The sequence below is a fragment of the Colobus angolensis genome, unplaced genomic scaffold (assembly GCF_000951035.1).
Source record: "Colobus angolensis palliatus isolate OR3802 unplaced genomic scaffold, Cang.pa_1.0 Scaffold550, whole genome shotgun sequence".
NCBI lineage: Eukaryota > Metazoa > Chordata > Mammalia > Primates > Cercopithecidae > Colobus > Colobus angolensis.
The window spans coordinates 158,914-174,958 of record NW_012119044.1 but is presented as its reverse complement, the minus strand read 5'-3'; positions in this window follow the sequence as shown (position 1 = coordinate 174,958).

The window sequence follows — 16,045 nt, the reverse complement described above, 5'->3', positions numbered from 1 at the left end:
ATTAGATGGTCACTGTGATTGTCCTAGAACAGAACAGGGTGCCTATATAATGATGTGACGGGCCAAGCGCGGTGGCTCACGCCTGTAATCCCAGCTACTTGGGAGGCTGAGGCAGGAGAATCGCTTGAACCTGGGAGGCAGATGTTGCAGTGAGCCAAGATCACGCCACAGTACTCCAGCCTGAACGACAGAGTGAGACTCTGACTCAAAACATACCAAAAAAACTAGCAACAACAACAACATCAACCTTTGCCCTTCATCTCCCTTTAAGATGAAGAATTGTCTCATAAGTAGAGGGGGGATTATGTTAGGGAACCAAGAGCATAGGAGAGCCAAGGTGACACCATTTTAAAGTCAACTCCATCTTAAAACCATCAGGGCACATTCCTTGGAGTCAGAACCCATGATTATAAGATGTTTACAGCTAGAGAAATAGCTTAATAATGTCTGCAAGGACTGTTTCCCAAGACAATGGGACACATGACCCTACTGATAAGACAGGAGACAGATAAAAACAAGTCACAAAACCCTGCTAGTAAGACAAGAGATAGTAAACAACAGGTAACAAGACTCTGCTGATAAGACAGGAGACAGTAAAGAAACCAGCCTAGGCCGGGCGCGGTGGCTCAAGCCTGTAATCCCAGCACTTTGGGAGGCCGAGACGGGTGGATCACGAGGTCAGGAGATCGAGACCATCCTGGTCTACATGGTGAAACCCCGTCTCTGCTAAAAAATACAAAAAACTAGCCGGGCGAGATGGCGGGCGCCTGTAGTCCCAGCTACTCGGGAGGCTGAGGCAGGAGAATGGCGTAAACCTGGGAGGCGGAGCTTGCAGTGAGCCGAGATCGCGCCACTGCACTCCAGCCTGGGCGACAGAGCGAGACTCCGTCTCAAAAAAAAAAAAAAAAAAAAGAAACCAGCCCAAACCAACCAGAACCAAGGAGGTGATGATGACAGCAACCTTCACCGCTCATTATACGCTAATTATAATGCATCAGGATACTAAAAAACACTCCCACCAGTACCATGACAATTTGCAAATGTTGTGGCAACGTCCAGAAGTTACCCTATATGGTGAGGATGGGGGAGAAACCCCAGGTGTGGGGAGCTCCTCTACCCTTTGCCAGAAAACTCATGAATAATCCATGCCTTATTTAGCATATCATCAAGAAATTGCTATAAAATAGCCAACTAGCCCCCTCCCACCCTGCCCTGCCTATGGAGCAGCCACTCTTTTATTACTTTGCTTTTTAATAAACTTGCTTTCACCTAAAAAAAAAAGTATAGAAGAAACAGAAATATTTATAGTCAATGAAAGAAGGAATGCAAAAATAAGATTACAAAGTTGGATACAAACTAGTCAGTTTCCTACAGTGCCTATGGGAAAATAAATATTTCATCAGCTATGAAAGCTGTAAACAATAGCTGTAATTATTATCTCACTTGAACAATCTTGTTTAAATAGTCTGTTTCTTGCATCTCTACTTTGTCTGAGCTGGACCCTGGCAAAGAAGAGAAGAAACATATTCATTCTGCCATAGATTCCTACCCCTGAGAAAAGAAGAAAATCAGCTTCTAATAACGTTAATGTTAATTGGGATGTTGTATACAAAGACGATGTCACAGCTATTTTTCCTTGTAGATGTATCTGGTTTCTGTTATGAACAGTGACTGAGATTGTAGAAAAATATGGAATAGATCAGTGTTTATCAAAATGTGAACTCACACACAAAGAATGTTTGAGCTTTAGCAACACTTCACTAAAAGCTTTATTAGTCCATTCTCACACTGTTACAAAGAACTACCCGAGACTGGGTAATTTATAAAGAAAAGAGGTTTAACCAACTCACAGTTCTTCAGTCCATACAGGAAGCATGCCTGGGGAGGCCTCAGGAAACTTACAATCATGGCAGAAGAGGAAGGGGAAACAGGCACGTTACATCCTCTGTGGCTGAAGCAGGAGGAAGAGAGGGGAGATGCTACGTACTTTCAAACAACCAGATCTTGTGAACCTCTATCACAAGACAGCCCTAGGGGGATGGAACTAAACCATTTGAAACCACCCCCATGATCTAATCACCTCCCACCAGGCCTCACTACCAATGTTGGGGATTATAATTCAACATAAGATTTGGGTGGGGACACACACCCAAACCATATCAAAAATTAAAACATTGTTACTTAAGGTGAATCCTTCAATAATGTGATTATAAATAACAGAAGATTATAAATAACCAAAGAGAGACTTCATGAGCTAAAAGATAAACGTGAATAAAGTATACACACTTAAATGTGGACGCTGAAATCATAATAGTTTCTGGCCATAAGATGGTCATCAGAAAATGTAGGGGATAGTGAGAAGAACAGATATATATGATCACATACATATATATAGTTTTGTTTTGTTTTGTTTGAAATGTAGTCTAGCTCTGTCACATAGGCTGGAGTGCAGTGGCACGATCTCGGCTCACTGCAACTTCTGTCTCCCAGATTCAAGCTATTCTCCCACCTCAGCCTCCCAAGTAGCTGGGGATTACAGGCACCTGCCACCATGCCCAGCTGACTTTTTGTATTTTGAGTAGAGATCAGGTTTCACCATGTTGGCCAGGCTGGTCTCTAACTCCTGACCTCAATTGATCTGCCCACCTCAGCCTCCCAAAGTGCTGGGATTACGGGTGCGAGTCACTGCACCTGGCCTCAAGTGTGTTGCCTTTAAGTGGTGTGTTTTTCCAAAGAGTGAAAGCCTTTTCCAAATTCCAAAGTTTGAAATTTGTCCTCTACTGCATGGTTGTTACTGTCCTGGGAAATTGTTTATTAAATGATACACAACATATTTTGAGTTTGGATATAAAATGGAATTAGGTTCTGGACTCAGGTAATTATAGTTTTTCCACCTCCATGGCTTTCTGGTGAGACATTGGAACACCAGCCTATTTATCATGCAGTTAAGAGCCTACAAGTCTAAATTTTAATGTGTAACTAGCAGAACAAGTGCAAATTTTCTGAAGATACAGGTGAGCATGAGGGGCCCCTCGTAATTCGCTATCTCAGCTCTTCAGTTGTAAAATATTTAGAATTTTTGGGAAAACCTAATGAATGTGGAGGTATGTTGGTGAGGATGTTTTGGAAAGAGGCAAATTGGACATCTCTCCTGCTTAAGTTCCTATTTAACAAGACAATGATAACCCAGGGGAAAAGTTTTGGTTGTTGTAATTATTCACCTTTTAAGACATAATAATAAGTGTTAATGTCTCAGGAAAGCCAATCGTGGTTCTAGCCAAATGAATTATTCCACTTAACACTTGTTTACAGCAGTTTTCACAATAGTAATTTAAATAATTACTTATATAATTTTATTTAAAACGTACCCCTCCATTGGACTGAAGGCAGCAGGAGGGGTAAGACAATGGTACTATCAGTGCCTAGTACAATGCCTGGCGCATAGATGAACCCAATATGTTTTTGCAGAATGAATAGACAAATATCAGAAGCATTATAAAATTAATAAAAAGTCTTTGAAAATAGCTGTATAAATTGTAAGACACAATATTTCTCTTTATTTTGGGACAGCTTAAAATCTGCATTTATTTATTTATTTATTTATTTATTTTGAGCTGGAGTCTCGCTCTATCACCCAGGCTGGAGTGCAGTGGCACCATCGTGGCTCACTGCAACCTCCACCTGCCAGGTTCAAACAATTCTACTACCTCAGCCTCTCGAGTAGCCGGGATTACAGGCCCCCGCCACCACGCCCAGTTAATTTTTGTGTTTTCAGTAGAGACGGGGTTTCACCGTGTTGGCCAGGATGGTCTCGAACTCCTGATCTCAGGTGATCCACCCACCTCAGCCTCCCAAAGTGCTGGGATTACAGGCGTGAGCCACCATGCCCAGCCATGGGTACACTCTTATAAAGAGAGCTACTGCTCCCAGTTCTGTCCTATTGGTGCCTTTTAAGGTAGGCTTGTGTCATAAGGAGACAGAACTGGAGTAAGATGCGGCTATTCCTTTACATATTTTTTTCTTTTTCTTTTTCCTTCTCTTTACAAAACCTCCTTTACACTACTACCTTGCTGACACTGTACCTGCTAACCCTGAGGCTTTGTAAAAGGAAAATAGCCATTCCTCTGTGCTCTCATAGTGTCTAACCAGGCCTGTTACTTACAGAACTCTAGAAACTGTCATTAGGCGAGCCAAATAGCAAACCAAGGTTGTTGAGTGTCCCAACTTGGAAAGCAATGCTGATTTATGGCCTTGTTGCTGCCAGCCAGACCACAGATGGCCCATTACTCAAGATAACCATGGCAACCAGATATGCTGACCTGCACACTCTAGCCCAGCCTAGCCTTGCTTACCCTACCCCTGATGTCAATTCCTACACTTTGCCTCATAAAAGATCCCTTACTGGCTCTTTTCAGGCTGCCAGCCAGAGAACCCTTGCACCTCTACTGCCATCCTTGTGCTTGAGCACAAGCCCCAAAGTAGAGCCTTGTCTGGGAAATGTACTTGGTCCCGTGTTATTTTCCATTACATGGGGAGCCTAAGAGCCTGCGGGTCTGTTACAAAAATTAAATACTTAGGGAGAGAACATGCCTGAAAAGAATTGTTGCAAAATTGAAGCTGCTGGGGCTCTTTCAGGAAACTTCTCTTCAACTTACATCACCCAGGCATGATTATTTAAACTAAAGTTTAAACTAGAATACCAGCTGGGTGCAGTGGCTCACACTTATAATTCCAGCACTTTGGGAGGCCAAGGTGGAAGGATTGCTTGAGGCCAGGAGTTTGAGGCTACAGTGATCTATGATCATGCCACTGCGCTCTGGGTGACAGAGTGAGGCCCTGTCTTAAAAAAAACAAAAATATAGCCAGGCACGGTGGTTCATGCCTATAATCCCAGCACTTTGGGAGGCCGAGGTAGGTGGATCACCTGAGGTCAGAAGTTCAAGACCAGCCTGGCCAACATCACGAAACCTCATCTCTACCAAAAATACAACAAAATTTTAAGCAGGCATGGTGGTGCATGCCTGTAGTACCAGCTACTCAGGAGGCCGAGGCAGGAGAATCGCTTGAACCCGGGAGGCAGAGGTTGCAGTGAGCCGAGATAGCACCATTGCACTTCAGCCTGGACAAAAAGAGTGAAACTCTATCTCAAAAATAAATAAATAAATAACATAGCAAAATAATTTCTCAAATAGAAATATAATTTGATATGGGGGTTTTGATGATCCACGATATTCAGGAAGGAATGTGATATTACACTTTCTTTAAGAGATGGCCAGGCGTGGATCACACCTGTAATCCTAGCACTTTGGGAGGCTGAGGCAGGAGGATCACTTGACCTCAGGAGTTTGAGACCAGCCTGGGCAACATAGTGAGACCCTATCTTTAGGAAAAAAAAAAAGTTAAAAACCCGTTAATGAATGGCAATGGCACTACACTAGGTACTCAGACTGCTAAGATGAAAAAGACAAGCTGTTTTCCAAAAGTTTATCAGGTAATGGAGATAGATATATGCAGAGACCTCTCTAATAGATGGCAGGATTTAATACCTGCTGAATAAAGAAGCAAAGTATTCTAGAAGGTTAGGAAAGAGAGAGATATTTGTGCTTTTAGCTCAAGACATTTGATATTTTACTTGCTGCAAAAACTTGAATAACTTAATTTTGGCTGACATTCATTCAGCACTACCTCCGTGGCAGGTACCATTTTAAGCACTTTATGTTTTAAGCTATGAAATGTTTACAGAACATCTTAATATTGGTAGCATTATCGTTGTTGTTTTACTGATGATTAAGCTGAAGCACAGAAAGATTAAGCAACTTGCCCAGAATCACATAGCCAGAAAGTATTAATAGCATAACTGAGATCTGAAACCAGGCATTGCAAGTCAGGACTTTCGCCACCGTGCTCTGCCACCATGGAAGGAAGGAAGTTGCAGGAAGAAGTGGAATCAGGGAGCTCCATGTGAAAGAACTGGTCTTTGTGTTTAGTTTTGTTTTGTTGTTTGAGCCAGGGTCTCGCTCTGTTGCCCAGGCTAGAGTGCATTAAAACTATTACAGCTCACTGCAGTCTCAACCTCCTGGGCTCAAACGATCCTCCCACCTCAGCCTCCCATGTGGCCACCATCCCTGGCTAATTTTTAAATTTTTTGTAGAGACACGGTTTCACTTTGTTATCCAAGATGGTCTCAAACTCCTGGGCTCAAGTAGTCCTCCTACCGTGGCCTCCCAAAGTGCTGGTATTACAGGCATGAGCCACGAAGCCTGGCCAAGAACTGGTCTTTCAACAGCCTATAAAAGCAGAATCCTATGTTAAAGGAGTAATTTCTTTTATGCAAAACGGCAGGAAAATGTCTGCATCTACGGAAGTCCTACATCATTATTATTTTTCACTCACGTCGTAACCTCCACCAAAGGGGTTTATAGGAAATTTGGAACGCCAGTGAAAAGTAAGGTAACAGATTACTATAATTCACATCACAGTTCGAGACAGTGAACGCCCCGAAGGCATTCCTGAGGTCTCTTTCATTCTTGCAGTCTCAGTTCCAAGAGCTAAGAAAAAACTCCTGTGTTATGTACACATCTGTGTCAGAGAGTAAGTAACCAGTATTTTCTGATATTGGGCCATCTTTTTATAATAGAACGAAGCTCTGTAAAGTAAAACTTTCTGTGATAGTGAAAATGTTCTCTACTCAGCACTGCGTCACTAATGGCCACGTGTGGCTGTGGAGCACTTGACATGCGGCTCGTGTAACTGACGAGCTGAATTTTAAGTTTTATTTAGTTTTAATTAATTTAAATTTAAATAGCCACACTTGGCAGCATGGACTGTTACATGAATTTGCATTGTCTCAAAACCTCTGGTGTGGTTCCAGATAATGGGTGGTATGTGGACTGGGCACTAGTCCACAGACGGGCCAATGTAGAACTGCTTTTAGTCTGGAAGTGACTGTCACAGCAATTTCCTCAAGCTTAGGAAATACAAAGGTGGAATGATAGATTTGAGAACATATTTAATTCCTATTTAATTAATTAATTTTTGCCACTTGGGAAAACACTTTTAAAAATAGGCAGCATTTCAGACACGCTGGGTCCACAGAAGAATGACCAACCAACCCGAAACCTGGAAAAGACACGGGTTCTTAGGTGGGCTATAGATTTTGAGAGAGATTAGATGGTCACTGTGATTGTCCTAGAACAGAACAGGGTGTCTATATAATGATGTGATGGGCCAAGCGCGGTGGCTCACGCCTGTAATCCCAGCACTTTGGGAGGCTAAGCGGGGGAAATCTCTGGACTCTAGGAATTTGAAACCGGCCTGGGCAACATGGAGAGACCCCATCTCTACAAAATATACAAAAAATTAGCCAGGCATGGTGGCATTTGGCCCCAGCTACTTGGGAGGCTGAAGTGGGAGGAACGTTTGAGCCTGGGAGGTCGAGGTTGCAGTGAGCTGTGATTATGCCACTGTACCCCAGCCTGGGAGACAGAGCAAGACCTTATCAAGAAAAAAAACAAAAGGCCATGAAGGAATTTTCTAGGTTAGATGTTACTATTGTGTCCATCTCACTTCCCCCAAATTTATACCTTGAAGCCCTAACCACCAATGCAACTGTATGTGGAAACAGAGGCTGTAGAGAGGTAACTGTGGTTAAACGAGGTCATAAGGGTGGGGACCTCATCCTCTGGGACCGCTGTCCTTGTGAGAAGGGGAAGAGATCGTAGACAACTTTCTCTCCACTCGCCACAGAGGAAGAGACACAGGATGACACAGCAAGAAGGCCACCATCAGCAAGCCAAGGAGAAAGGACTCACCAGGAACCAAAGCAGCTGGCACCTTGAGTTGGGACTTCCAGCCTCCAGAGCTGTGCAAAAATACATTTGTTGTTTAAGCTGCTCAGACTGAGGTATTTGTGATGGCAATCGGGGCTGACTAATCCAGATGTTAACCTCTTTATTATTCAAGGATAGCTGAATTCTGCCTTTTTAGCTTTCTAGAATGAACTTTCTGCATTAACACTAAAAATTCAATATGGAAGAACGCTACTTAAAGCATGGATATGTGGACACACACACACATGCACATCCCAGAAAGGCTTTATTTTGGACATTTGGAAATTTCAGAAGTTGAAGAAAAGTAAAATATTATCCACAATTTCACTACTCAGAACGTTCTTTGTTACTAATATTTTTGGGGCTTTTCTTCCTGTGGTCTATATATTTGAGACAATAGTGTATATGATTTGTTTTTATTCACTTAAAACCTCCATTTTAAAATTTAAAGATAATTTTTGTACTGTTCTTATGTCATCAGTTTCGGATGCTCCCTTTCTTTCAGTTGCACTTCGGTGTTGATGGAAGATCAACTTCTCTGAAGTCTGTGAAGCAGAAATGCCACAACAGCCTTTTGAACTGCCAGAGAGGGCTTTATTAAGTCAACAAAATACTTTCTCAGCTTTCAGTCACTATGCAGTGGGATTCAACATAGACATGCCACTTGTCTGGATTTTCTATTTTGAGACTCATGTAAGTTAGAAAAATAGGCAAGTTCAACCATTTTCTTTTTATTATATCCTTCATTTATTCTTTTATTCGTAGTCATATATTTTCAAAATGAGAGGAGGTTTTCAGAGTTGGTAGGACCTACAGAAAATCATAAAGGAAGGCATTATATAGTCTGCTATGTATGCATGTATGTATGCACGCATGTATTTTGAGACAGTCTCACACTGTTGCCCAGGCTGGAATGTAGTGTCACAAGCACTACTCACTGCAGCCTCAACCTCCTGGCCTCAAGCAGTCCTCCCACTTCAGCCTCCCTAGTAGCTGAGAGCACAGGCATGTACCATCATACCTGGCTAATTAAAAATATTTTTTTTTTGCAGAGGTGTGGTCACCCAAGGATTTTTGTTTGTTTGTTTTAGTTTTTGTTTTGTTTTTGAGACAGCATCTTATTCTGTCACTCAGGCTGGAGTGCAGTGGCACGATCGAGACTCACTACAACCTCTACCTCCCGGGTTCAAGCAATTCTCCTGCCTGAGCCTCCTGAGTAGCTGGGATTACAGGCACCTGCCACCACTCTCAGCTAATTTTTGTATTTTTAGTAGAGACAGGGTTTCACCATTTTGGCCAGGCTAGTCTCGAACTTCTGACTTCAAGTGATCCACCCGCCTTGGCTTCCCAAAGTGCTGAGATTACAGGCGTGAGCCACTTAGTCCCTCAGGGTCACCCAGTGTTGCCCAGGCTGGTCTCAAACTCCTGGGCCTAAGCAATCCTGTCTCTCGCCTCAGCCTTGGAAAGTGCTAGAATTACAGGTGTGAGCCACCGTGCCCAGCTGTAATTTACTTTAAAAATTTTAGTGTTGTTGGCATATCATTATATACATGCCAATTAGTTTAAGCTATAACTCTAGGGGCAACCAGCTGACCTGCCATCAAGGAGGTGTTCCAACATGGTCATCTAACACTGCACAGAAGAGGCCAGGCCCAGATGATTCCTGCAAGGTTCTCCATTATCCGATCCCCTCCACCAACCAGGCTTTGGTTAATTAGCATATTGGATGTCAGAAAATGGGTTTTATTGGCAGAACTAGTGTCTGTATATTATTAGGAGGGTAGATGCTGAAAACTGACTCTCACTGGTGAAAATAATATTCTCTCTCTATACATGCATAGGTAAAATAATTTAGGGACACTCCCTAAATCAGGTCACAATCTATGGTAGGGTGGGTTGGCCCCAAAGATGCCTGTCTTTGTGTAATCTCTTCTTTTAAGTGTGGGCTGAATTTAGTGACTTGATCATAATGAATAGAATGTAGCAGAGTGATGAAATGTCACTTCCAAAATTAGGTTTTAAAAGACTGTTGCTATTCTTGCACACTCTTTCTTTCTCTCCCTTCTTCTCTCTCTTTTTCTGTCTCCTTCTCTTGGAGCATTCATCCTGGGGGAGGCCAACTGCCAAACTGTGAGGTAACCCTGCAGAGATGCCCGTGTAGAAAGGGATTGAGACCTGCCAATAATCATGGGAGTGATCTTGGAAACAGAACCGTTTAGCTAAACAGTACCAGATTTTTAAGCCACAGAAACCGAGAGTATGAGTGTTTATTGATCTAGATCTCTAAATCTTGGGGCAATTTGCTTTGCATTAGTAGATAATAAAAATGGGTAAGTTGGCCGGGCGTGGTGGCTCAAGCCTGTAATCCCAGCACTTTGGGAGGCCGAGACGGGCGGATCACGAGGTCAGGAGATCGAGACCATCCTGGTTAACACGGTGAAACCCCGTCTCTACTAAAAAATACAAAAAACTAGCCAGGTGAGGTGGTGGGCGCCTGTAGTCCCAGCTACTCGGGGGGCTGAGGCAGGAGAATGGCGTAAACCTGGGAGGCGGAGCTTGCAGTGAACTGAGATCCGGCCACTGCACTCCAGCCCAGGCGACAGAGCCAGACTCCGTCTCAAAAAAAAAAAAAAAAAAAAAATGGGTAAGACATAGAGAAACGATTCAATGTCTGATATGTTTTTGGCAATAATATAGCTACCACCTCAGAGTACCTGGTATGTGCTAAGCAGTGTTCTATGTATTTTACATATAGCAATTCATTTTATCCTAACTTTGATCCTATTAGATCACCATTTTACAGATAGAGAGGTTAAATCACTTGACCAAAGGCAAAGTTTGGAGGAAAACCTAGGCAATCTAGATTTTCAGTCCATGCTCTTAACCCCTGCTATGCTGCTCCTCACAGTCCATTATGGCAGATGAAGTGAATCAAATTCTGTTAAAAGGCCATTATGGGCAGGGGTGGACAGGTGCAAGAACAGAGACAAAAAGTTGAAAAAGCTCACTGAAAATGAAATTTAAATTTATTAAGAAGAATCTATATAAATTATGTTACCTATTCCCTGTATCTTAGTCTGTTTTTTGTTGCCATAACAGAATACCACAAACTTGACAATTTATAAAGAAAAGAAGCTTATTTGGCCATGGTTCTGGAGACTGGGTAGTCCAAGAGCATGGGATTATTATCTGGTGAATGTCATCCTGGCAGAAGGCAGAAGCAAGTGCACCAGACAAAGAAAAGATGGGGACTTATCAGGAGCCCAGTCCCGTCATAACTTACTCCTATGATAACAGCATTAATGCATTCACAAAGGTGGAGTTCTCATTACCTAATCACCTCCTGAAGTTCCCACCTCCCAATATTGCTGCACTGGGGATAGGTTTTCAACACGTGAACTTTAGGGGACATACTCAAACCACAGCTTTCTGCCCCTGGTCCTCAAAACTCATGTCCTTCTCACAGTGCAAATTGCATTCAATCATCCCAAAAGTCTTAACTCATTCCTGCACCAACTCAGAAGTTCAAAGTCTAGAGTCTCATCTAAATCAGATATGAGTAAAATCTGAGACACAATTCATCCCAAGGCAAACTCCTCCTCTAACTGTGAGTTTGTGAAATCAAAACAAGTTATCTACTTTCAAAAAGGTAGGACAGGCATAAAATAGACATTTCCATTCTAAAAGAGAAAAATAGGCAAGAAGAAAGGGGTAACTGGTCCCAAGTAAGTCCAAAACCTATAAGGGAAAACAACAGTAAGTTTTAAAGCTAAGCTAGGTGTGGTGGTGTGTGCCTATAATCCCAGCTACTTAGGAGGCTGAGTCGGGAGTATTGCTTGAAGTCATGAGTTCAAGTCTGTAGTGCACTATGATCATACTTGTGAACAGCCACTAACTCCACCCTAGGCACCATAGTGAGAACTTGTTTCTAAAAAAAAAAAAAAAAAGGCTTAAAGCTGGAGAATAATCTCCCTAATCTCCCTTGACTCCATGTCCTGCATCCTGGGCACACTGGGGAGGAGTTGAGCCCCTGAGACCTCTGCCAATCCCACCCCTATAGCATTTCTGTGCTCAGCCATGCTTCAGCTCTCCCAGGCTGGAATTGCATGCTGCTGGCCCTACAGTTCTGTGGTCTTGGAGGTAGCCCCACTTCCTTAACTCCACTAGATATTGTCTCGGTGGGGACTCTCTGTGGCATTTCCAACCCCACATTTCTGCTTGGCATTGCTGTAGTAGGAGCTCTTTGTGGTAGCTCCATCCCTGTAGCAGGTTTCTGCCTGGGCTTCCAGGAGGTCTGTGGCATCTTTTGAAATTTAGGTGGAGGAAGCCATGCTTCCACAGCTTTTGCATTCTGCGTGCCTGAACGCTACCAAGGCTTAAGTCTTATACCTCCCAGAGTACTGAGTCAAGCAGCACCTGAAGCTGCTTGAGCCACCACTGGGGCCACCAAGGGGTGCTTAGATGGAATGCAGGGAACAGAAACCCAAGGTGGCTCTGGGCAATGAGCCTGTGCAGGAGGCCCCTGGCCCATCCCCTGCACCAACTCTGCCTTCCTAGAGCCCTAGGCCTGTGAAGGGAGGGGCCACCTCAAAGAATTCTAAATGCCTTTGGGATCTTTCTCCCATTGTCTTTATGAATAGCACCTGGCTCCCTTCAATCCATGGTAATCATTTTAGCTTCTGCCAAGTATCCTACTTCATTGCTCTTTAAATTTTACATTTCAAATGGCCTTAGGACATCAACACAATTTATCTAAAGTCCTAGCAATGGTATAACAAAGATGACCCTACTCCAGTTTTCAATACGTTTTTCCTCATTTCCACCTGAGATGTCATCAGAATGGCCTTTACTGTCCGTATTTCTATCAACATTCTATCAACACTTAAGTAAGCTCTATGAAGATTCAGACTTTCCTGAGTTCTGGGATCTTCTGAGCCCTCACTAGAATGTTCCTTAGTGTTTTATTCATGGCAATCTAGGCTTTTTCTAGCCTGCTTCTCTAAATTCTTTCAGCCTCTACTCACTACCTAGTTCCAAAGCTGCTTCCACATTTTCAGGTAATTGTTATAGTAACAACTCCACCCTCGGTACTAATTTTCTGTCTTAGTTCATGTTCTGTTGCTAAAATAAAATACCAGAATATTCAAATACCAGGATAATTTATAAAGAAAAGAAGTTTATTTGGCTCACGTTTCTGGAGGCTGGGAAGTTCAAGAACATGGTGCTGTATCTCATGAAGGACATCCCATGGCAGAAGTGGGGAAGGTGGAAGCAAGCACACTAGACCAAGAGAAGAAGAAAACTGAACTTATCAGGAGCCCACTTTCGTGATGACTAACACAATCCTGTGATAATGACATCAATTCATTCATGAAGGCAGAGCCTTCATGACCTAATTACCTCTTAAAGTTCCCATCTCCTAACATTGTTGCATTGGGGATTAAACTTCCAATGCATGAACTTGGCACATGCCAACATAGCACCCTATTCCCACTCAGAGCAACTAGCAGGCTATGAGGAAATCTGCCTCTACTGGTAGAGAAGGGCACTTTTCAAAGGAGGTATATAGCCCAAGTAATAGATACAACAGATATACCCATCCATGCTCTTTTGCGATGCTGTATGTTCTGACATTTCCACCCCAACTGATTTACTCAAGAGAAATAAATTCACCAACAGTTTGATCCATATGGCCCTCCTTCAAGATGAAATAAAATCTATTATTGCAATTTTTCACAAACAAATAATGAAAGTCATAGGCTACTTTGTTTTATTTATCTTCCTTTCCATAGTAACTTCCACATGCCTGTATCTGGCATTTAGAATGGTGTAAGGAAAGAAGGCACCTAGGAGTCTCAGCAGAGCCTAATACACTGCACCCTAGTTCTGCCCCTGCAGATGACACCAAGAGATTCCTGGTATCTTTACTCTGGGCACTGTCTGGCCTGATCAGCAAAAAACATGAGTCTGGCTGGGTGTGGTGGCTCATGCCTATAATCCCAGCACTTTGAGAGGTTGAGACAGGCAGATCACGAGGTCAAGAGTTCAAGACCAGCCTGGCCAACATAGTGAAAACCCATCTCTACTAAAAATACAAAAAAAAAAAAAATTAGCGGGGTATGGTGGTGGGTGCCTGTAGTCCCAGCTATTTGGGAGGTTGAGGCAGGAGAATTGCTTGAACAGGAGAGGTGGAGGTTGGAGTGAGCTGAGATCACGCCACCCCACTTTAACCTGGGTGACACAGCAAGACTTTGTCTAAAAAGGAAAAGAAAAAGAAAAAAAAGTCCCTAGCATCCTTTGGTCGTTGCTGATAAAAATGCCCTGTTGACTGTGAGGGAATGACACCCAGCAAAGTTGTCCTAGTAATATATTGTAGACAATGGACATGCAAATTGGAAGAAAGAATTTTAATGCAGGTATAAGCAGTGCTGTCTTCCTCTCATAACCTACATGGTGCTGATATATATTACAGTAGTAGGATCATCCTTCCATTATAAAAACTTCACCCTGGGCTTCTGATTTCCAAATCCATATATTCAGGACTAGAAGTTCTTCTCTGGCGAATTTCCTCTCTTCCATAAAAATGACAAAGGCAACTCTGTTAATTTTGGTATGTAGAAAATATCTAGATTTTATGTAGGGTGCTTGATTTATTATACAACTCTTTGTGCTAGTTACTTTGTGAGTAGTTTTATGGGGAAAAAGTCATGGTGATTAAGTAATTCCATTTTGCACATTGTAAACAATAAGAAAGTAAATGCAATACTTGTGTAACACTAATTCTTACCTACCTGGCAGGAAAAATAAAAACACGTTTGTCTTACAAACTAACTAGGGCTCTAGTTCAAACACTTACGATTGCACATTTGGGAAGAATGAAATATCTCTTTCATTTAAAAAATACTAGTATGCTTTCTATTTGGTATTCTAGTATGTAATATGGACACACAAACCACCCAAGTAACTATTTTCAAAAGTACACACAACACAGATGTATAAACAGTGCACCTAAATCATATAGTTCAGTCCCTAGATGCCTTATGAGGCCCCCTCTTGGAGAAAGAACATACACTATGGGTACAAGTAAAATGAGGACTATTAAATGACCTTGGATTTATATAATAATAAATGAGGTGGCAATTGGTGATCTTGATGACAGCAATTTCACTATAATGTTCTAAAGTGAATGGGTGGAGAGAAATTAGAGACTGTGAGTACAGACACTGCTTTTTAAGAGTTCGCTGGGCAGGGTAATGCCTGTAACCCCAGCACTTTGGGAGGACGAGGCGGGCAGATCACCTGAGGTCAGGAGTTCAAGATCAGCCTTGCCAACGTGGTGAAACACTGTCTCTACTAAAAATACAAAAGTTAGCTGGGCATGGTGGTGCACCCCTGTAATCCCAGCTACTCTCGAGGCTGAGACAGAAGAATCGCTTGATTCAGGAGATGGAGTTTGCAGTGAGCCAAGATCGCACCACTGCACTCCAGCCTGAGCGATAGAGACTCTCTCTCTCTCTCAAAAAGAGTTTGCTGTGAAAGAAAGGAAAGAAATGGCAGCCAGCAGAGAGAAGTAGAGTGCACATACAGCCATTCACTCCACAGCCTCTGCAACTCTTGCTTTCTGCATGCCTACAGAATTAGCACCACATGGATACTGCCATAAACCCCCTTAACCTTATTGCTAATAGCTGCAGCCCTGTCCTATCTCAAATGCTGTATTCCACACTTTGACAAACACCTGCTAACTTTCCAGCTCACTCCTTGTAGTATCTCAAATTCACCAGCCTTCCATCTTACCAGAATCTTTAATCCAATGACTTTATTACTATTATAATGTCCATCATCCCCACCCTTGTGTCATTTGTTTTCTCCCTACCTAGTTTATATCCTATGGCCATCAGTTGAGTCACTGCTTTGCATACATTCAACTCTACTAAGCCCTTCTTCTCACATCATACTCGCTTGGATAGATCACAACCCTAGTTAACTGCAACTCTCCGCCTGCTCCGTGCCTGCAGCCATGCAGTTAAAAGACATATAACTGTGCTAGCTGGTCTCCTGTTAAATTTGGGGCCATGAATTTTCATGCAGTCTTTCATGCTGCCCAGCAATTGTACAGTGTTTCCCTAATCCCTTCTCTCTCACATTCTCTCCTAGATTATTTCATACTTTCTCCTCTCCCTTGTTTAACACTTCCTCCCTACAGCTTTGCTGAG